The sequence below is a fragment of the Zalophus californianus genome, chromosome 10 (assembly GCF_009762305.2).
Source record: "Zalophus californianus isolate mZalCal1 chromosome 10, mZalCal1.pri.v2, whole genome shotgun sequence".
In the NCBI taxonomy this organism is placed as follows: domain Eukaryota; kingdom Metazoa; phylum Chordata; class Mammalia; order Carnivora; family Otariidae; genus Zalophus; species Zalophus californianus.
In genome coordinates, this window is record NC_045604.1 from 98,516,236 (window position 1) to 98,540,275 (window position 24,040).

The following is a 24,040-nucleotide window of genomic DNA, read 5'->3' on the forward strand; positions in this document are numbered from 1 at the left end:
GCAGACATCCAGTCTTGTTGATCTTATGGGGTAATCATTAAGTGTGAAGTTAGCTGTGAGTTTTCTTAGATGTCCTTTTTCATGTTGATGTTCTCTATTTCTGACTTATTCTTTGTGTTTGTCATGGACAAGTGTTGGATTTTGTTAAGTGCTTTTTCAGTGTCTATTGAGATTGTGTGCTTTTTGTCATTTATTAATATGGTGTATGACATTAGTTGATTTTCATATGTTGAAACAATCTTACATGCTTGGGACAATCCACCCTTGCTCATGGTTTATGTATGGTCATCCTTTATGTATGTTTCTGGATTTGATTTGCTGACATTGTCTCAGGATTTTTGCATTTATATAAATATATGTTTGTAGTTTTCTTGCAGTGTCTTTGGTTTTGGAATCAGGGAAAACTGGCCTCATAAAATAAATTGGGAAGTGTTCCCATCTCTTCTATACTTTGGAAGAGTTTGTTAAGGATTGGTGTTCATTCTTAAGGTTTGGTAGAATCCACTAGTGAAGCCATTTGATATTAGACTTTTCTTGACTTGTTATGGCTTTATTCAGAGCATTTCTTTGTGAATTGATTTTAGTACTTTGTGTCTTCTAGGACTTTGTCCACTTCATCTAGTTATATAATTGATTTGATTACAATTGTTTATAGTATTCCCTATAATTCTTTATAATAATTTTTATTTATGTAAGGTTGGTAGTAATTACTGATTTTAGTAATTTGAGTCTTCTCTTTTTTGTTCTTGTTAAATCCAAGATTGTTAATTCTGTTGATCTTTTCAAGGAACCAGCTTTTTATTTTGTTGATTTTCTTTATTCTTTTTTCTCTGTTGTATTTATTTCACTGTAGTCTAATTAATTCCTTCTGTCTACTGGCTTTGGGTTTTAGTTTACTCTTCTTTTTCTGTTTTTTTAAAAAAGATTTATTTATTTGAGAAAGAGCACATCTGTGTGCAAGCAGGGGGAGGGGCAGAAGGAGAGGGAGAGAATCTAAAGGAGACTCCCTGTTGAATGTGGAGCCTGATGTGCGGCTTGATCTCACAACCCTGAATTCATGACCTGAGCTGTAATCAAGAGTCTGACACTTAACTGACTGAGCCACCAAAGTGCCCCTTTTCTCTGGTTTCTTAAGGTGAATGGTTAGGTTGTTGATTTGAGGTCTTTTTAACTTTTAAAGTTTTAAACTTTTTAAGATTTTATTTTTTAAGTTTACGTGTAATTGACATATAACATTGTGGAAATTTAAGGTGTACAACAGGTTGATTTGAGATTTTCTTTTTTATAGGTATTTACACTATAAATTTCCCTTATGGCATAGCTCTTGCTGCTTTTGCTACATCCCATAAGTTTTGTGTTTCTATCTCAAAGTGTTTCCTAACTTCCCTTGGTATTTCTTCTGTGGCTTATTGGTTGTTTAGGAGAATGTTCTATAAATTTTCACATATTTGCAAATTTCTCAAATATTTTACCTGATATTGTTTTCTAATTTTATTCTGTTTTGGTTGGAGAATGTACTTTGTATGATTTCAGTCCATTTATTGAGATTTGTTTATGGCCTAGGGAATGTTCTATGTGCATGTGAAAATGATATGAAGCCTAGACTGTTTTATAGATGTTTGCTAAGTCTAGTTGGCTTGTAGTATCGTTCAAGTCTCTTTCCTTGATGATGTTTTGTCTGGTTGCTTTATCTGATATCAAAAATAGAGTAATAAATTCTCCAAATATTGTTGTAGAATTATCTTTCTCCCTTCAACTGTAATTTTTTGCCTTTTACGTTTGGAAGTTCTGTTGTTAGGTGCATATGTATTTATAATTTCTATATCTTCTTGATGGATTTCAGTTTTTATAATTATATAGTGCCCTTTGTCTCTAGTAACAATTTTTATCTTAAAGTGCATTGTATACAATGTTAGTATAGCTACTCCAGAATCTTTTCATTATGGTGTGTGGTGTATCTTTTCCTCTTCTTTTGCCCTCAGCCCATTTGGTCATTGAATCTAAAGTATATTCTGTAGGAAACATATATTTGGGTGTTTTTTAAAAAAGTTTTAATTCAAATTCCAGTTAGTTAATATAGAGTGTAATATTAGTTTCAGGTGTACAATATAGTGATTCAGCGCTTCCATACAACACCCAGTGCTCATCACAGCAAGTGCACTCCTTAATTCTTAATCACGTATTCAACCCATCCCTGCACCCACCTCCCCTCTGGTAACCATCAAGTTTGTTTTCTATAGTTAAGAGTCTCTTTCTTGGTTTGTCTCCCTCTCTCTTTTTTTCTCTTTGCTCGTTTGTTTTGTTTCTTAAATTCCACATATGCATGCAATCATATGGTATTTGTCTTTCTCTGACTGACTTACTTCACTTGACATAATACTCTCTTGGTCCATCCACATCATTGCAAATGGAAGATTTCATTCTTTTTGATGGCTGAGTGATATTCCATTATGTGTATTATCTTATATACACACACACACAAACACACACACACAAACACACACACACACACACACCACATCTTCTTTATCTCTCCGTCAGTCGATGGACGCTTGGGCTGTTTTCATAATTTGGCTGTTGTAAATAATGCTGCTATAAACATTGGGGTGCATGTATCCTTTCGAATTAGTATTTTTGTATTCTTTGGGTAAATACCTAATAGTGTGATGGCTGGATTGTAGGGTAGTTCTGTTTTTATCTTTTTGAGGAAACTCTGTACTGTTTTCCAGAGTGGCTGTGCTAGTTTGCATTCCTACCAATAGTGCAAGAGGGTTCTTTTTCCACATTCTTGCCAACACCTGTTGTTTTTTGTGTTTTCTATTGTAGCCATCCTGACAGGTGTGAGGTGATACCTCGTTGTTTTGGTTTGTATTTCCCTGATGATGAGGGATGTTGAGCATCTTTTCATATGTCGTTTGGCCATCTCTATGTCTTCTTTGGAAGAATGTCTGTCTGTGTCTTCTGCCCATTTTTTAATTGGATTATTCATTTTTTGGGTATTGAGCTTTATAAATTCTTTGTATATTTTGGATACTAATTCTTTATTGGATATGTCATTTGCAAATATCTGCTCCCATTCTGCAGGTTGCCTTTTAGTTTTGTTGGTTGTTTCCTTCACTTTATAGAAGCTTTTTATTTTGATGAAGTCCCAATACTTTATTTTCGCTTTTGTTTCCCTTGCCTCAGGAGACATATCTAGAAAGATGTTGCTATGGCAGTGTCAAAGAGGTTGCTGTCTGTGTTCTCTAGGATTTTTATGGTTCAATTCTTATATTTAGGTCTTTAATCCATTTTGAATTTATTTTTGTGTTTGGTGTAGGAAAGTGGTCCAGTTTCAGTCTTTTGAATATTGCTGCCCAGTATTCTCAACACCATTTGTTTAAGAGACTTTTTTCTAATTGGGTGTTATTTGCTGCTTTGTTGAAGATTAACTGACCATATAGTTGTGGGTTCATTTTTGTGTTTTTTATTTTGTTCCATTACCATACTCTTTTGATCACTACAGCTTTTAATATAACTTGAGTTTAGAATTGTGATGCCCCTAGGTTTGCTTTTCTTTTTTCATGATTGCTTTGGCCACTAGGGGTCTTTTGTGATTCCATGGAAATTTTAGGATTGTTTGTTCTAGTTCTGTGAAAAATGCTGGTGGTATTTTGATAGGCATTGCCTTAAAGCTTTATATTGCTTTGGGTAGTATAGACATTTTAACAATATTTGTCCTTCCAATCCATGAGCATGGAATCTTTCCATTTCTTGGTGTCATTTTCAATTTCTTTCATGGGTGTTTTATAGTTTTCAGAGTACAGGTCTTTCACCTCTTTGTTTACGTTTCTTCCTGGGTATCTTACTGTCTTTGGTGTAATTGTAAATGGGATTGATTCCTTAATTTCTCTTTCTGCTTCATTATTGATGTATAGAAATGCAACAAATTTCTGTACATTGATTTTGTATCCTACAACTTTACTGAATTAGTTTTTCAGTTCTTGCAGTTTTTGGGTGGAGTCTTTCAGGTTTTCTATATAGAGTATTGTGTCATCTGCAAATAGTGAAAACTTTACTTCTTCTTTGCCAATTTGGATGCCCTTTCTTTTTGTTGTCTGATTGCTGAGGCTAGGACTTGCAGCACTATGTTAAATAACAGTGGTGAGAGTGGACATCCCTGTTTTGTTCCTGACTGTAGAGGAAAAGCTATGTTTTCCCCCATTGAGGATTATATTAGCTATGTTTTTTTTTTCATATATGGTCCTTATTATGTTGGGGTATGTTTCCTCTAAACCTACTTTGTTGAGGGTTTTTATTATAAACAGATACTGTACTGTGTCAGATGTTTTTTCTGCAACTATTGAAATGATTATATAGTTTTTACCCCTTTTTTAAAATTAATGTGATGTATCTTGATTGATTTATGAATATTGAACTATGCTGGCAGCCCAGCAGTAAATTCCACTTGATCTTGGTGAATGATTTTTTTTTAAATGTATTGTTGGATTCAGTTTGCTAGTATTTTATTAAGAAATTTTACATCCGGGGGTGCCTGGGTAGTTCATTTGGTTAAGAGCCTGCCTTTGGCTTAGGTCATGATCCCAGGGTCCTGGGATTGAGCCCCGCATTGGGCTCCCTGCTCAGTGGGAGCTTGCTTCTCCCTCTCCCTCTGCTGCTTTCCCTGCTTGTGCTCTCTTGCTCTCTCTCTCTGTCAAATAAAGTCTTAAAAAAAAAAAAGAATTTTTACATCAGGGGCGCCTGGGTGACTCAGTGGGTTAAGCATCTGCCTTCAGCTCAGGTCATGATCCTGGGGTCCTGGGATGGAGCCCTGTGTCAGCCTCCCTGCTCAGTGGGAAGTTTGCTTCTCCCTCTCCCTCTGCCCCTCCCTCTGCCCCTCTCAAATAAATAAATAAAATCTTAAAAAAAGAATTTCTACATCAGGGCATCTGGGATGGCTCAGTCAGTTGAGTGTCTGACTCTTGATTTTGGCTCAGGTCATGATCTCAGGATTGTGGGATTGAGCCCCGCATTGAGCTCTGTGTTCAGTGGGGAGTCTGCTTGAGATTCTTTCCCTCTCTGTTCCTCCCCCTGCATGCACATGTGCACTCTCATTCCAAAATAAATAAATCTTAAAAAAAAAATTTTTTTCACATCTGTATTCATCAGGGATATTGGCCTGTACTTATCTTCTTTGGTGGGGTCTTTCTCTGGTTTTGGTATCAGAGTAATGCTGACCTCATAGACTGATTTTGGAAGTTTTCCTTTCTTTTCTACTTTTTGGAATAGTTTGAGAAGAATAGGTATGAACTCTTCTTTAAATGTTTGGTAGAACTCCCCTTTGAAGCCATTTGGCCCTGGACTTTGGTTTGTTGGGAGTTTTTTGATTACTGATTCAATTTCTTTGCTGATTATCAGTCTGTTCAAGTTTTCTATTTCTTCCTATTCCAGTTTTGGTAGTTTATATATTTTTAGGAATTTATCCATTTCTTCCAAGTTGTACAGTTTTTTAACATATCCTCATACAATTGTTGCATTTCTGTTGTGTTCGTTGTGATCTCTTTCATTCATGATTTTATTTGGGTCCTTCCTGTTGTCTTTTTGGTAAGTCTGGCCAAGGGCTTATCAATTTTACTGATTTTTTTTTCAAATAAATTTAATCAATCTGTTCTATGTGTTTTTAGTTTCTATATCACTTATTTCTGCTCTAATTTTTATTTCTTTTTTAAAATTTATTTATTTGAGAGAGAGAGAGAGAGAGCAAGAGCAAGGGGGAGAGGCAGAGGGAGAGGGAGAAGCAGACGCCCCACTAAGCAGGGAGCCTGATGTGGGGCTCGATCCCAGGACTCCGGGATCATGACCTGAGCCAAAGGCAGATGTTTAACCGACTCAGCCACCCAGGCGCCCCTCTAATCTTTATTATTTCATTCCTTCTGCTGGCTTTAGGCTTCGTTTCTTCTTTTTCTAGCTCCTTTAGGTGTAAGAGTATGTTGTTTATTTGAGATTTTTCTTCTTGAGGTAGGCCTGTGTTGATGTACACTTCCCTCTTAGCACTGCTTTTGCTGCATCCCAAAGGTTTTGGACTGTTGTGTTTTCATTTTCATTTGTTTCCATTTTTTTAAAGATTTATTTATTATTTATTTTGAGAGAGTGAGAATGAGAGAGAGAGAGCACATGAGAGGGGGGAGGGTCAGAGGGAGAAGAAGACTCCCCGCTGAGCAGGGAGCCCTATGCGGGACTTGATCCCAGGACTCCAGGATCATGACCTGAGCTGAAGGCAGTCGCTCAACCAACTGAGCCACCCAGGCACCCCATGTTTTTGTTTTTTAATTTCTTCTTTTATTTTTTCGTTGACCCATTCATTGTTTTGATAGCATGTTGTTTAACCTGCATGTATATGTGGTCTTTCCAGACTTTTTCTTGTGGTTGACTTCTAGTTTCACAGCATTGTGGTCCGAAAAGGTGCATGGTATGATTTCAGTCTTTTTGTATTTGTTGAGGCCTGTTTTATGACCTAATATGTGACCTACTCTGGAGAATTTCCCATGTACACAAAAAGGAATGTGTATTCTGTTGTTTTAGGATAAAATGTTCTGAATATGTCTGTTATGTTCATATGATGCAGTGTGTCATTCAAAGCCATTGTTTCCTTCTTTATTTTCTGTTTCAATTATCTGTCCATTGATGTGAGTTGTTAAAGGCTCGTACTATTACTGCGTTACTATCAATTAATTCCTTTATGTGTGTATGTACTTTGGTGTTCCCATGTTGGATGCATAAATATTTACAATTGTTATATCTTCTTGTTGGATTGTCCCCTTTATGATTATATAATGCCCTTCATCTCTTCTTACAATCTTTGTGTTAAAGTCTAGTTTGTCCAATATAAGTATTGCTATTCTGGCTTTCTTTTGACATTCATTTGCATGAGAAATATTTCTCCACCCTCTCACTTTCAATCTGCAAGTGTATTTAGGTCTAAGATGAGTCCCTTGTAAGTCAGCATACAGATGGGTCTTGTTTTTGTTTTGTTTTTGGTTTCTTTGTTGTTTGTTTTTTTAAGGTTTATTTATTTGAGAGAGAATTTTTTTTTATTTTAAAGATTTTATTTATTTATTTGACAGAGAGAGAAACAGCGAGAGAGGGAACACAAGCAGGAGGCGTGGGAGAGGGAGAAGCAGGCTTCCCGCTGAGCAGGGAGCCCGATGTGGGGCTCGATCCCAGGACCCTGGGATCATGACCTGAGCCAAAGGCAGACATTTAATGACTGAGCCACCCAGGCGCCCCAAGAGAGATAATTTTCAAGCAGACTCCCTGCTGAGCAGGATCCCGACTTGGGGCTTGGCCCCACGACCCTTACAATCACAATCTGAGCCAAAACCAAGAGTCGGATGTCAACCAACTGAGCCACCCAAGTTCCCCCAGATGGGTCTTGTTTTTTTATCCATTCTGACACCCTTTGTCTTTTGATTGGAGCATGTAGTCCATTTACATTCAAAGTAATTTTTTTCCTGAAATTTTTATTTAAATTATAGTCAGTTAACATGTATTGTGATATTGGCTTCAGAAGTAGAAATCAGTGATTCATCACTTACATATAATACCCAGTGCTCATCATAACAAGTGCCCTCCTTAATACCCATCACCCATCTAGCCCATCCCCCACCCACCTCCCTCCTCAACCCTCAAGTTGTTCTCTATCGCTAAGAGTTTCTTTTTTTTTTTTTTTTTTAAGATTTTTTATTTATTTATATGACAGAGACAGCGAGAGCAGGAACACAAGCAGGGGGAGTGGGAGAGGGAGAAGCAGGCTTCCCGCCGAGCAGGGAGCCCGATGCGGGGCTCGATCCCAGGACCCTGGGATCGTGACCTGAGCCGAAGGCAGCCGCTGAACGACTGAGCCACCCAGGCGCCCCTCGCTAAGAGTTTCTTATGGTTACTTCCCTCTCTCTTTTTTCCCCCCTTCCCATATGTTCATCTGTTTTGTTTCTTCAATTCCACATATGAGTGAAATCATATGGTATTTGTCTTTCTCTGACTTATTTCGTAGGCATTATGCCCTCTGGTTCCATCCACATCATTGCAAATGGGAAGATACCATTTTTTTGGATGGCTGAGTAATATTCGTGTGTGTGTGTGTATGTGTGTGTGTGTACGTACCACATCTTCTTTATCCATTCATTTGTCAGTGGACACTTGGACTTTTTCCATAGTTTGGCTTTTGTCAATAATGCTGCTATATCAAAGTAATTATTGATAAATAGGTATTTGTTGCCATTTTATTACTTGTTGTTTCTGGAGATTTCCTCTGATCTTTTCTTGTCTTTGTCACTTTTGGTTTTTCCTTTCCACTTAAAGAGTCCTTTTTAATATTTCCTGCAGTGCTGGTTTAGTGGTTACAAACTCCTTTAATTTTTGTTTGGGAAATTTTTTATCTCCTATTCTGAATGATAGCCTTGTTGGATACAGTATTCTTGGTTGTAGATTTTTCCCATTCAGCACTTTGACTATATCATGCCCCTCTCTGCTCGCTTGCCAAGTTTCTGTGGAGAAATCTCCAGCTAGCCTTGTGGGTGGGTCTTCCCTTCTAAGATAAAGACTTCTTTTGTCTTGCTGCTTTTAAGGTTTTTTATACTGTGCAAATTTAATTACAAAATTGGTGTTGGTGACTTTGATGGGAGTTCTCTTTGCTTTCTGGGTTTGAAAGTTTTTTTCCTTCCCCAGGCCATTTGTCTGCAGAGACTCTCCTTGCCTGTTGTGGACAGTGTTTGTTCCTTGGCCTGAATGTGGCAGGTTTTAACTAGGTGTCCTCTGTTCTGCTTGTAAAATGAGACCTGACGACTCCTCTAAAACTGAGGCCCTGCAGAAATCGCTGGTCGGGAGTCATGATGTGGGTAGGAGTTTGTGCTGGTCTTCTGGCGGAGGGACGCCATCCACACTGGGAGTGAGGCAAGCTTGACCAAGAAGGGCAGTCGTGCCAGAGCACGGGGAGGTAAGGCTTGGTGTAAGCAAGTTAGGCAGCCAGTGTCTGCACTGTGCTGTTTCCCTCCAGTGGCTCTGTGTTTATGCTGAGTGGCAGGGGTGGGAAATAGTGCCTGCCAGCTCCTTTGTTCCTGGAGAGGCATCTCCACGAACATTACCTCTCAGGGAAGCACTCCCTAGAATTGCAAATAATCTAACCCCCTGTGTGCCCCAAGCATTTTTCAGATTGTTCTTTCCATGCTTTCTACTTCTGGGTTTTCTGCCTGCCTTCTCTGTAAGAGCAGCGCAGTGTTCTCCGTGCTTTAAAACTCCAAGCTTTAGAGATGTGCTGTATGCAGGGGCTTGTGCTGGTCTTCTGAGAGAGGGGCCTGCCACACTGGTAGTGAGGAATGTTTGACTGAGAAGGGCAGTCTTGGCCGAGGACAGGGGTGTGGGGTAAGCAAGAGAGGTAGCTTGTGTTGGCGCTGCTCTGCCTCCTGTCCAAAGATGCCTCTGTGTTTCTGCTTAGGGGTGAGGGCGAGAAATGGCACCAGCCAGCTTCTTCGTTCCTGGAGAGGCATCTCTGAACGCTGCCTTTCAGGGAGTGAATAATCTCCACCCAGTGTGCCCCAAGTGTTTTTTAGATCGTTTCCCTATCTCCCTCCAGGTGTTTTTGCCTACCTTCTCTCTAGGAACAGCGCAGTGCCCTTTGGGTTCTATCCCAGTCAGACCTGCTGACCTTTAAAATCCAGACTTTAAGCCCTGCTGGTTCTAAGAACTCATAAAATTCAGCCCCTCTCGTTTTCCAAGCCAATGGCTTTGGGGAAACGTTCTCCTTGTGTGTTCCCCTGTATGCTGCTCTCTCCTGCCCTTCTCTGTGACCATGGCTTCCTCCCCTCCACAGCACCGTGATGCATTTCTCCCCCAAACCATGTCTGCACACTTCCTACCATCTGTAATGTGGCTTCTTCTTTCTCTTTAGTTTTGGAGTTAGTCTTCAGATTGATTTCTGGGGTATTTTGGATGATTTGATAGTTACCTAGTTGTGTTTGTGGGACAAGATGAGTCTGGGGTCCTCCTACTCTGCCACCATCTTCCCCTCTTGGTATATACTTCCATGATTTTGTTTGTTTTGGTCCATTTTGCCAACTCTTTTTTTTTGTGAGTGTTTAATCCATTTACATTTAACGTAATTACTAATCCACTAGGTTTTATGTTTGCCATTTTACTATTTGCTTTCTACATGTCTTATGTCTTTTTAGTTTTTCTGTTCCTCTTTTACTGTTTTCTTTTGTATTATTTTCCTGTATATATTTTACTTAGCTTGATATTTTATCATAATTTTTATTTATTTTCTTGGTGGCTATTATTAATCTCTTAATGTATTTCAGGTTGATACTAATTTAACGTTAATAGTATGCAAAAACTGGGGCACCTGGCTGGTTCAGTCATTTAAGCCTCCAACCCTTGATTTTGGCTCAGGTCGTGATCTTGGGGTTGTGAGATTGATTCCCACATTGGGCTCTGCACTGGGGTGGAGCCTGCTTAGTATTCTCTCTCTCTCCCTCTCCCTCTGCCCCTCCCCCACCGCTCACTTGCTCTCTAAAAAAAAAATAGTATGCAAAAGTTTGCTTTAATAGAGTTCTTTTCATTACTTTTCCTTTGTGTTCATCCAAGTTAGATATTTTACGTTAAAAGCCCATCAACTGCAGTTTTATAATTATTGCTTTATGCAACGTCTTTTAATTCAGATAGAAAAAGTGTTCTAAACAAACATTTCTTCTTAAGTAAGCTCTACGCCCAGTGTGGAGTCCAACATGGGGCTTGAACTCACAACACTGAGATCAAGGGTCAGACTGAGCCACTCACTAAGCCACCCACGTGGCCCCCCAAATATTTTTATATTGTCTCTTGTATTTGTGTAGTAATCTTTATTTGGTGCTGTTTCTTTTTTTGTGTGGGTTTGGTTTACATACTAATGCCTTCATTTTAGCATTAAGGACTCCTTATGTTTCTTGTACAACAGCTCTCCCAGTGATAAATTCTCTATTTATTGGGATTTCTTAATTTCTCCTTTATTTTTGAAGGATAGTTTTGCTGGATATAGAATTCTTTTTTTTTTTTTTAAAGATTTTATTTATTTGACAGAGAGAGACACAGTGAGAGAGGGAACACAAGCAGGGGGGAGCGGGAGAGGGAGAAGCAGACTCCCCGCTGAGCAGGGAGCCCAATGCGGGGCTTGATCCCAGGACTCTGGGATCATGACCTGAGCAGAAGGCAGATGCTTAACAACTGAGCCACCCAGGCACCCCTGGATATAGAATTCTTGATTGACAGTCCTTTTAGCTGTGAATATGTTTCCCATTGTGTCTGTCTTCTGTGGTTTTTGATGAGAAGTCAGTTGTTCATCTTATTGAGGCTTTTATGTGATTAATTTTTTTCTCCTGGTGTCTTCAGGTTCCTCTGTCTTTGGTTTTTGAGCTTGATTTTAATGTACCTAGGTGCATATCTGTTTGAGTTATCCTACTTGAAGTTTATGCAGTTCCTTGGAAGTTTAGATTAATGTTTTCCATTGAATTGAGGATTTCAACTACTTATTTATATAAAATTGTTTTTTTTTTTTTCTATCTCCTTCAAGGATTTCTGTTTTATGTGTTTTGGTATGCTTGATGATATTGCACAAGTCTGAGCCTGAGTTCATTTTTCTTCATTCTTTTTTGTTTCTCTGCTTTAGACTGGAAAATTGATCTATCTTTTTAAGTTCGGTGATTCTTCTAGCTTAATTCTGGTGTTGAGCCTCTTTAGTGGATTTTTCATTTCAATTATTATACTTTTCAACTCTAGGATTTCTATTTGGTTCTTCTGTATTTTTAAAAAATTTTTTAAAAGGATTTATCTATTTTAGAACAAGAGCAGGAGGGAGGGGCAGAGGGAGAGAAAGAGACGGTCTTTTTATTTTTTAAAGATGTATTTATTTATTTTAGAGAGCATGAGCTGGGGGAGGGACAGAGTGAGAGAGAGAGAAGCAGACTCTCTGTGGAGTGCAGAGCCCTACATAGGGCTTGATCTCACGACCCTGAGATCACGATGGGAGCCAAAACCAAGAGTTGGTCACTTAACCAACTGAGCCACCCAGGCCCCCAAGGAAGAGAAAGTCTTAAGCAGACTCCATGCAAAAGGGCTCAATCTCACCACCCTGAGATCATGAGCTGAGCCAAAACCAAGAGTTGGAGGCTTAACTGACTACACCACCCAAGTGCTCCTTGGTTCTTCTTTAAATAAATTTTTATTCCTATTGATATTCTCTATTTGGTGAAAAATTTATTCTCATAATTTCCTCTGGTTCTTTGGACATGGCCTAGCTTAGTTCCTTGAACATATTTACCTGATGTGACAAAGTCTTTGTCTAATAAGTCTAACACATGAGCTTCCTCAGAGATAGTTTTTACTGACTGACTTTTTTTGCCTCTGTGTATGGACAATACTTTCTTGGTTTTTTTGGTGTGTGTCATAGTGGTTTTTTGAAAATGGGCATTTTTAATAATATAATGTGGCTACTCTGGAAATCAAATCTCTCTCTCCCGGTGTTTGTTATTGTTATTTGTTTCATTACTTTTGGGGATACATTCTTTAAATTCTGTATTCTTTGTTCTGTGTAAGCACTGAAGTCTCTACTTGGTTAGAGCTTAGTGGTCAGCGAATGATTGGACAATTTTCTCTAAATATCTTGAACCTATAGTCTTTTAGCCTTTGCTGAGGGTTTGTGTGTGTGTGTGTGTGTGTGTGTGTGCGCGCGCGCGCGTGTGTGTTTTGTGGCTTCTTTCACGCACCACCAGTTTACACTGCCTTAGCCTTTACTTCTGGCTTATATAGAATATCAAGTCAAAGATGATAGATTAAGGACTTCCCAGGTCTTTCCTGGGCATGTACATGCCTTCTAGATACTTAGGAGCTTTTCTAAGTCCTCTAAGTACATCTCATTCCTCAGTTTTTCCTTTTAAGTTTTTTGATGAAATGTATTGTTTGCTTTAACTGTTTGTCACTGCCAACAGCTGTGACATTAAGCAACTGTCTTTGATTATTTTTAACAAAAGCCCTGGGGGTAGGATGGTTCACACTGTGGGGCGGGAGGGGGGTGGTCTCTGAATATAAGCCCTGAGTATGGAGCTTTTCCAGTGAGCTGCTAGGCAAGTTAATCCAGAGTTGTGGTTTTTGGGGGAGCTCCAAACCTCTTTTGCCCCCTTAAGTGGCTACTGGGATGCTGTTACTCACATCTACCATGTTTGCAGGTTGTTGGTTTCCAGGTCTTCCATAGAGTTGGGGAGAGAGGGATACAGCAAATTAAAATGTCACAAAGCTCTCTGTGCTTGCTGAAAGTCAGCTATTTTTCCTAAATAAATGTATCTTGGATTGTTGCAAGTCTTTGGTTAATTTTTAGATTTTTGAAAAAGTTGATTTTGACTGTTGTTGCCAGTGTTCTCATTACTTTTATAGAGGATCAGATTTTTATTTTAGGTCTTTATTCTGCCATGCTAGATGTGCTTTCTCTAGCCTTTTCTTAGCATTATGTAGTAGGGGTATAAACCTACATACATTTTAGCAGATTTGTTTAGGTCCCTGGTAAGTCTGAGATTAAGCAGTTCTGTTTTTCCAGTTTTATTTGCTATTCCCTTATACTCTGGCTAAGCTGATTAATATTTTCTGAATATGTGCTGTCTTCTTCCATTTTGAGGCTTCTTGTTATCTTATTTTCTCTGCTCAAAATAATCTTTCTTCCCTCATTCCCACAGTGGGAGTCCTGCTTATCTTCTAAGATTTATTTTTTGATGTCATTTTCCTGTAGCCTTTTATGAGCCCATGCATGTGATCCTTTCTTTAAGTTCCTGTATGTCTTTTTTTCATACCTTTGTATGACCTTTTTGTTATTATATCACATAATATATATATATTCTTATTTTCTTTCCCTGATAAGTTAGTTCTTTGAAGGCAAATGATGAGTTATAGTTAATTATATGTTCAGTAAATGTTTGTTTTAATTGGAGTGTAGGAGTGAGGTTTTATAGCAAGAATGTTCCACATTTTAGGTATTGTTACTGGGGTCCCATTTTATTCATTATTGAACCCAGGAAAATTATCTATTGTGGAAAATTTAATTTAAATAATATATGGCTGTACACACACATACAATCCTTGAAGAGTCACAAGAACATAAAATGATAAAGGAAAAATTCAGTTTTTCCAGTGGAGATTGTTACAGTTTCTGATTAGAGGTTTGATGCCCAGCTTTTTTTTTTTTTTTTTTTTAAGATTTTATTTATTTTACAGAGAGCGAGAGAGAGAGAGAACAAGCAGGGGGATGCAGGGTTTGATCCCGTGAACCTGGGATCATGACCTGAGCCAAAGGCAGATGCCCAACTGACTGCGCACCCAGGTATCCCTGATGCCCAGATTTTTATAGAAATCACAAAATTCCAGCTCTGAGTAACTTTGTGTCAGAGGTATAATTTCTCATGACAGAAGTGGAACTTATTTACATGTGAGAGTGACTGTGCTAAAGCCAAACTAAACTGATAAAAACCACAGGAAAGGCTGAGCTAATTGCCATGCTAATTTCTAGCCTCCATATATATCTGTTATCTCTTAGGACCAGCCCTAGTTCTCCATTCTCTCTCTCTTTTTTTTTTTTTTAGATTTTATTTATTTATTTGACAGAGACAAAGCGAGAGAAGGAGCACAAGCAGGGGGAGTGGGAGAGGGAGAAGCAGGCCTCCCGCTGAGCAGGGAGCCCAATGCGGGGCTCAACCCCAGGACCATGGGATCATGACCTGAGCCGAAAGCAGACGCCCAACGACTGAGCCACCCAGGCGCCCCTAGTTCTCCATTCTTAATCCCATCTAGGTGAAACCCTCAGGGATTAGCAGAAAGTGTGTAAATGTGCATGTGATGTTCATTAATGCAAATAAAGCACAATGCATACATGGATTTAGAGTTTTCTTCTATCATCTAATTAGATCTGAGATGTTGATAATAGGGTAATTCAGAAGCTGTGTATATTTTTTTAAACCATATGCTTGCTAATGAAAGCCTTGTAGCAATAGAACATAGTCTTATATTCACTTTATTTGAATACAGAGTCTCCCAGATTTTTAGCGTGCACATCTGAGAGGATGCCCACTTATCAGTAGAAGAAATAGAAGCGGAAGAGAGATTTACTGGGGAAGATGCATTCCATTTGGTCTTCCTTGAATTTGACCTGCCAGTGGAACATCCAGGAAGAGCTGAATTGTGCCTTTGTCTTTGAATGATCAGGTTTGAGATTTGGGATATAAGCCTTGGTTGCAAGCACGGTTGAGAGGCATCAGAATATGAGTAGAAGATAGCTGTAGATGAAGCAGGATGAGTGTAGGAATGTGGATGAGGGAACCCGATACCATAAGTTTTTTCTACCTGCTATAAATTTTGTACATTCAGTTTAAAAAATCCTATTGGGATGATTGAAATCGTAAAAATTTTTATGACTTCCAGATTACTTTGTTTTTGTTTATTTGTAGTTCCTTGCTTCATTTTTGACATTTGTTGAACATTTGCTTTGTTTCACATGACACTGTAGGTATTTTACAGAGATTTGAAAAGATTTCACTAGGTGTTTATCATTCACCTGTATTTTCCTTGTTTTATATTTTATCTGATATTCATGCACTCATTGCATGATAATGTATTTTAATTTGTGCTTTAAAGGAGTTTATAATCTAGTGGGGTAAACTGCATAGTACAGTGCATGAGTGTAAACCAACGTGTTGTTACCAAGTGCTTGAAGTTACAGAAGTTGGAACAATTGATTTGGGGGGTGAGGGGGATATGAAAAGAACACTGAGGAGCATGTCTAAAACAGAGAAAGGGCCATGACATAGGAGGTAGCAGCAGCGTGAGTAGAGGGCAAGTGTGGAGGTGCCTTGTATGGATGGAGAGTGGTCCTGAATGGGGGCAGGCTGCATGGGAGGAATGCCAGGAAGCGTCCACAGGCCTGTGGTCTTTTTATTTTTTTTTTAATTGTTGAAGTATAGTTGACATACAATGTTGTGTTAGTTTCAGGTGTACAACATAGTGATTTTTAAAAATTTTTATTTTAATTTCAGTTAGTTAACATACAGTGTTATGTTAGTTTCAGGTATACGATATAGTGATTCAACAATTCCATACATCATCCGGTTCTCATGATGAGCGCTTTCCTTAATCCCCATCATCTATTTAACCTATCCTCCCCACCCACCTCCCCTCTGATAACCATCAGCTTGTTCTCTATAATTCTTTTTCTTGTTTTGTCTCTCTCTCTTTTTCCACAACATAGTGATTTGACAATTCTATGAATTACTCAGTGCTTACAGTAATTAAGTGTAGTCACCATCCACTATATTCAGTATGATGTACTTTTTACCTCTGTGACTTATTTATTTTATAGATGGAAGTTTCTACTTAATTCCTTTCACCTGTTTTGTCCATCCCTCCAACCTCCCCCGCTCTGGCAATCACCAGTTTGTTCTCTGTATTTATGGGTCTGTTTTTGTTTGTTTGTTTGTTCATTTGTTTTTTGTTTTTGTTTTTTTACATTCCTTGTGTAAGTGAAATTACATGGTTGTCTTTTTCTGTATGATTTATTTCACTTAAAATAATGCCCTCTAAAAAATAAAAATAAAAAAAAATAATGCCCTCTAGGTCCATCCATGTTGCAAATGGCAAGATCTCATTCTTTTTTCAGACTACTGTTCTATCACACACACACACACACACACACACACACACACACACACACACACACACTTACATGTATGTACCCCATCTTTTCCATTCATCTCTCGGTAGATTGCTTTCATATTTTGTCTATTATAAAAAATGCTACAATAAACATAGGGGTGCGTGTATCTTTTTGAATTTGTGTTTTCATTTTCTTTGGATAAATACCTAATAGTGGAATTACTGGATTAAATGATACTCTATTTTTAATTTTTTTGAGGAAACTCCATACTGTTTTCCACAGTGATTGCATCTATTTACATTCCCAATAATAGTGCATGAGGGTTCCCTTTTCTCCACGTCCTCACTAACACTTGTTGTTTCTTGTCTTTTTGGTAATAGCCATTCTTACTGGTGAGGTAATACCCCATTGTGGTTTTAATTTGCATTTCCATGATGATTAGTGATATTGAGCATCTTTTATATGTTTGTTGGCCATCTGTATGTCTTCTTTGGGAAAATGTCTATTCAGGTCCTCTGCCCATTTTTAATTGTTTGTTCTTTTTGGTGTTGAATTGTGTAAGTTCTTTTTATATTTTGGGTATTAACCCCTTATTGGATACACCATTTGCAAATATCTTCTTCCATTCAGTACATTGCCTTTTTGTTTTGTTGATGGTTTCCTTTGCTGTGAAAAAGCTTTTTATTTTGGTGTAGTCCCAATAGTTTATTTTTGCTTTTGTTTCCCTTATCTGCAGAGACATATCCATAAATATGTTGCTAAGACTGATGTCCATGAAATTAGTGCTTATGTTTTCTTTTAGATGTTTTATGGTTTCAGGTCTCACATTTAGGCCTTTAATCCATTTTGAGCTTATTTTTGTGTATGCTGTAAGAATGTGATTCAGTTTCATTCTTTCCCAGGTAGCTGTCCAGTTTTCCCATCACCATTTATTGAAGACACTGTCTTTTCCCCATTGTATCTTCTTGCCTCCTTTGTCATAGATTATTTGACCATGTAAGCATTTTTTTTTAAGATTTTATTTATTTATTTGAGAGAGAGAGAATGAGAGATAGAGAGCACGAGAGGGAAGAGGGTCAGAGGGAGAAGCAGACTCCCTGCTGAGCAGGGAGCCCGACGTGGGACTTGATCCCAGGACTCCAGGATCATGACCTGAGCCGAAGGCAGTCGCTTAACCAACTGAGCCACTCAGGCGCCCAAGCATGGTTTTATTTCTGGGCTCTCTATCCTGTTGCATTCAGATCTGTATGCAGATCTGTCTGTCTGTTTTTGTGCCAGGACCATACTGTTTTGATTAGTACAGCTTTGTAGTATATCTTGAAATCTGAGATTTCTGATACCTCCAGCTTTGTTCTTCCTCAAGGCTGCTTTATCTGTTCGGGGTCTTTTGTGGTTCCATATGAATTTTGAGATTGTTCTAGTTCAGTGAAATACACTATTAGTATTTTGATAAGGATTGCATTAAATCTGTAGATTGGTTTAGGTAGTATGGACATTTTAATATTAATTCTTCCAGTCCATGAGCATAGTTGTGTCTTTATGTTTGTATTGTCTTCAGTTTCTTTCATCAGTGTCTTACAGTTTTTAGAGTATAGGCCTTTCACTTCCTTGGTTAAATTTACATCTAGGTAATTCATTCTTTTTGGTGCAGTTGTAAATGAGATTATTTTTTCTTTTACTAATTGTTGTTTTTATACAGAAATGCAAGAGATTATGTATGTTAATTTTGTATTCTGCAACTTTACTGAATTCCTTTATTGGTTCTCATAGTGTTTTGAGGGAGTTGTTAGAGTTTTCAATATATAGAAATGTCCACAAATGGTGACAATATTACGTCTTTCTCACCAATTTGAATTCCTTTTATTTATTTTTCTTATCTCATTGCTGTGGCTAGGACTTCTAATACAATGTTGGATGAAAGTGATGAGAGTGACAGTCTTTGTCTTGTTCCTGATCTTAGGAGAAAACTTGGTTTTTCATCGAGTATGATGTTAGCTGTGGGCTTTTCACATATGGCCTTTATTATGTTCCCTCTAGATCCACTTTGTTGAGAGTTTTCATCATGAACTGGTGGTATATTTTGTCAAATGCTTTTTCTGAATCTCTTGACCTGATGAATGGTTTTTATCCTCTCTCTTGTTAATGTGATGTATCACATTTTAAATTTTCTTTTAAGATTTTATTTATTTGACACACACACACACACACACACACACAGAGAGAGAGCACAGCAGGAATGGCAGGCAGAGAGAGAAGGAGAAGCAGGCTTTCTACTGAGTAGGGAGCCCGATGTGGGGCTTGATTCCAGGACCCTGGGATCATGACCCGAGCCGAAGGCAAACACTTAACAGACTGAACCACCCACACGCCCTACATTTCTGAATTGAACCGTTTTACATCCCACTGGATTGTGGTGAATGATCTTTTTACTGTGTTTGTTGAATTTAATTTGCTAATATATTGTTGACAGTTTTTGCATCTATGTTTGCTAGAGATATTGTGTAGTTTTCTTTTTTTTGTAGTGTCTGTCTGGCTTTGGGTCAGGGTAATGTTGGCCTTGTAGAATGTATTTGGGAGTTTTCCTTCCCCTTCTATTTTTGGACTAGTTTGAGAAGAACAGGTATTAAGTCTTCTTTAAACATTTGGTAGATTTCACCTGTGAAACCATCTGGTCTTGGACTTTGGTGGGAGTTTTTGATTACTGATTCAGTTTTGTTACTGTAATTGGTCTGTTCAAATTTTCTACTTCTTCATCATTCAGTTTTGGAATATTTTGTTTCTAGGAGCTTATTCATTTCTTCTAGGTTTTGTTGGCATATAATTTTTCATAGTAATTTTTTATAATCCTTTGTATTTCAGCAGTGTTGGTTGTTATTTCTCTTCTTTCATTTCTCATTTTATATATGAGTTCTTTCTCTCTTTAACTTGAAGAGTCTGGCTAAAGGTTTATCAATTTTGCTTACCTTTTCAAAGAACCAGCTCTTGGTTTCATTGATCTTTTGTGGGTTTTTTGTCTTGATTTAATTACTTTTGCTGTTTATTATTTCCTTCCTTATATTAACTTTGGGCTGTGTTGTTTTTTTCTTAATTCTTTAGGTGTAAGTTTTGATTGTTTATTTGAGATTTTTCTTGTTTCTTGAGGTAGGCCTGTACTGCTGTAAATTTTCCTCTTAGAACTGCTTTTGCTTGGACCATTGTGTTTCCATTTTTATTTGTATGTATTTTTTATTTCCTCTGATTTCTTCATTGACCTATTGGTTATTTAGTAGCATGTTGTTAAGCCACCATGTGGTTGTGTTTCTTTCTAGTTCTTGTGGTTGATTTCTAGTTTCATACCATTGTGGTTGGAAAAGATGCTCGATATTGTTTCAGTCTTTTAAAATTAATTGAGACTTGTTTTGTGGCCTAACATGACTTATCCTGGAGAATGTTCCAGGTGCACTTGAATGTGTGTATTCTGTCTTTGGATGGAACGTTCTGTGTATATCTGTTAAGTCCTTCTGGTCTAATGTATCATTCAAAGCCACGGTTTCCTTACTGATTTTCTGCCTGTATGATCTTTCCATTGATGAAAGTGGAGTGTTAAAATCCCCTAGTCTTCTTGTATTCCTGTTAGTTTCTCCCTTTATGTCTATTAATATTTGCTTTATTTAGATGCTTCGGTGTTGGATGCTATATACTCTTGTTGGATTGATCCCCTCATCATTATGTAATGCTCTTCTTTGTGGCTACAGTGTTTGTTTTAAAGTCTAATTTGTCTTGTATAGGTGTTTCTACCACAGCTTTTTTTTCACTTCCATTTGCATGGAACATCTTTTTCTCTCTTCACTTTCAGTCTGTGTCTTTAGGTCTGAAGTGAGTCTCTTGTAAGCAGCATATAGATGGATCATGTAGTTTTCTCTGTTCCGGTCTTCTCTTGCTTTCTTCCCTTGTGGTTTGATGGCTCTCTTTAGTGTTATGATTGGATTTCTTTCTCGTGGTTTTTTGTGTATCTTGATTTGTGGTTACCACTGGGTTCATATATAACATCTTATGTGTGTAGTAGTCTGTATTAGGTTGATTGTGGCTTAAGTTCGACCATTCTGAAAGCACTAAACTTACTACTCCCTCCATGTATCATGTATATATTTTACATTTTTTTATTTTGTGTCTTCCTTGACAATTTATTAGTTTATTAACTTATGGAGATATTGATTTTACTACTTTGTGGTTCAAACTCCATACTGATTTAATAAGTGATCAATTTATTACTTTTATTATGTTTGTATTTACCTTGGATCTTTTTCTTTTCCTAATTTTTTAAATTATGATTTTGGCCTTTTCTTTCCATTCAAAGCATTCCCTTTAATACTTCTTGTAAAGCTGCTTTAGTGGTGATGAACTCCTTTAGTTTTTAATTTCTGGGAAAATCATTATCTCTCCTTCAGTTCTACATAACCTTGACAGGTAAAGTATTTTTGGTTGTAGGTTTTTCCTTTCAACATTTAGAATATATCATACCACTCCCTTCTGGCCAGCAAAGTTCCTGCTAGAAAATCAACTGATTGCCTTATGGGGGTTTCCCTTGTATGTAACTGCTTTTCTCTTGTTGCTTTTAAGATTCTCTCTCTATCTTTTAATTTTTGCCATTTTAATTATTGTGTGCCTTGGTGTGGACCTTCTTGGGTTCATCTCGTTTCAGGCCTCTGTTCTTCAAAAGCCCTTTAACGCATTATCCACTAGACTATCCTAGCAGCATTGTGAAAGAAAAGAGAACTTGCAGGAGTTTTTTTATGTTTGTGCACTTCTTTTTATAATTTCTACTCCAAGTGAGAAAAAAAATTTCATTATCATTATCCCCATTTAACGGATGAAGAAACTGATGCTCAGTGATTTAACTAGTGTCATAGGTTAAAAAAAATAGATTTCAGATTAGAGTCCAGGTCTAATACACTAGGCTTTTTTTTTTTTTTTTTTACATTCAGTGCCAGCTTCTTTTCTCCTTTTAATTCTAAGAGTTAGGAGATTAGTAGAAACATTGTATAATTGAGTTATTGAATGAAAGTATGTAATTTAAGCAAATTTGCTTTTGTGTGTGTGTGTGCGTGTGTGTGTGTGTGTGTGTTCCCTCTCAAGGGTAGTTTACATAGATGAGAAACGTGAGTGAAGAATCTAGAAGAAGAATGGTTAGCCTACAATGACCCTCTGATTTACAGATCTGAGAAGCTTGGAATTTGGCAACTTAAACATTATATTCTTTTTTACTTCATTTTACCATTTACTAAAATTTTCAATCATATCCAAAAATAGAGAAAATGATATTGAATCCTCAAGTACCCATCACTCAGCTTTAGTAGTTATTAACTCATAGCCATCAATTTCATATATAACTCCTCTCCCCACTCATACATCTGCTGTCAGATTTTTTTTTTTTTAAGATTTTATTTATTTGACAGAGAGATAGCGAGAGCAGGAACACAGGCAGGGGGAGTGGGAGAGTGACAAGCAGCGAGCCCGATGCGGGGCTCCATCCCAGGACGCTGGGATCATGACCTGAGCTGAAGGCAGACGCTTAATGACTGGGCCACCCAGCCACCCCTGCTGTCAGATATTTTTGAAGCAATTCCCAGACATTATTTTATTTCACTTGAACCATTGAAAATGTTATGTTTAACTTGTGCTCTTATGTCTATTTATGTCATAGACATTAGGTCCAGTTCTTTGTATTTGACTGGCTTTTTTCCCTCTTGACCATGGGGTTTCTTGAAAACAAAATCCCAGAACACCGCTTCTTTAAAAAGATGGGTTCCAGTCGACTTCCCAGAGATCATCAGCTCTGTATGCTGTATTCTTTTTGCCATTTGCCGTGTATTGTCAGTGGTTCTAGTGGCAGACCCCAATGTATGGCAAGAAAAATCTGTTCCCATTTTGTACTCTATGAGCTGACATAAGAATTGGTCTTGCAACAGTGGTTTGTTTACTGGAAGTTTCTGCAGAATGGCAAAGCTGTAATTTAAATGAACCCCTGGACACATACTAATTGGCAAGTTTAAAGGCATGGTATAATTATGTTTACTTTTACTAAAAAACTTAGAGAATAGAGAAACCCACTATGGAGCAGACTTTAGACAGCAGGCAAAGTGGCATTGGCTGTTGCTACTTGCTATATTGGTTGATATCATGAATAGGCATAAGAAGAAAGGAGCTAACGAGTTAACACTGTAAAGAAAGTTTTTAGGAGGTTGTTATTTTGTTCAATTTATCTTTTCCTAGGACATTTGATCAACATCTCTTTGGACCTAGCACATGGCCACTTTCCTGATTATAAAAGCAGGGTGTGATGTATGTGCTCATGAGTGCTCATGCCTGGGCCTGTGTGTGTGCCCTGAGTGTTGGCACAGCCTTTCTGACTATTGACTTCTATACCCCTACTTCTGTTGACTGATAACTGTTTTTGATTAGAAATCTTTATAAAATTTGTAAAGCTCTAAGTAGGGAAGTATAATGTCAACACTCTCTTCTCTAGAGAGTCTTTCATTTCTGGGAGTCTTTCATTTGGTTTGCTGAGAAACAGTAGTCCTATTAATAGTGATTTCTCAGAAATGTTTGTTGCAGTGTTTAATGCTTTTTCTTTCCCCTGGAGATAAAAGTGAGACTGAACTTTTTAGTGTTCTAGCTCAGCCTCAGCTCTGTAAATGTGCCAGTTGAGAAAATATTGATACTGCTTGTTTGAAAAGTAGCAAAATAGAGTTTTAGGTAATGGACAAAGGCTTGTGTGTGTGGGTGCATGTGCATGTATTTTTGTGTGTGTGTTTGTGTGTGCATGTGTAGAATGGTTGAATATATACGGCTAATGATCAGACTAGCTTTTGCTGTACTTTCTACTTAAATTATAGGGCTACTTATTAAAAAGAATGAGGAGAATTCATATCAAGGTGTGAGTAGAGACCTCATTTTCACGGAGTCTCTCTTCTAGAGCAATGTACTTCCCAGTTTGGTTGGTTTACTGATGCTTTTTGAAGACTCAGTGTACAATGTGACCTCATGCCCTGTTACACATGCTGTGGTAGGGGATGAAACCCAGACGAGGACTCTGAATTTCTGAGCTTAAAATCTTTTGGAGTAAATAAAATGTACAGGATAAAATTAAAAGTGACCTTTGAAGAATGGGTAAGATTTAGAGAAATGGTGAGGAAAGTGTGCTATTAGGTCCTCTGTTTGTGTATCTATAAAATGAGAGCATTGGGTCAAATGATCTAAAGGCCCCTCCTAGCACTGATGCTGTCTGATTCTTTGATTCTTCAAATTAAGAAACATGCACAGAGGGAAAAATAGGCTTCATAAGCTTAGTGAAAAGTATGAGAATGT

General features: G+C 37.7%; 1 protein-coding gene across 4 annotated transcripts in view; it reads left to right on the plus strand.

Annotated features, from left to right (window-relative positions):
- The window catches only part of TPST1 (tyrosylprotein sulfotransferase 1), a 165,131-nt gene that overhangs the window by 13,671 nt on the left and 127,420 nt on the right, over positions 1-24,040 (plus strand). The window contains exon 2 of one of the 4 annotated variants that reach the window (XR_003523375.1): positions 15,073-15,249. The exons of the other annotated variants lie outside the window; for them this stretch is intronic. The gene's annotated coding sequence lies outside the window, so the exon portion shown is untranslated. The remainder of the gene's footprint in view (positions 1-15,072; positions 15,250-24,040) is intronic. 4 annotated transcript variants of the gene reach the window in all.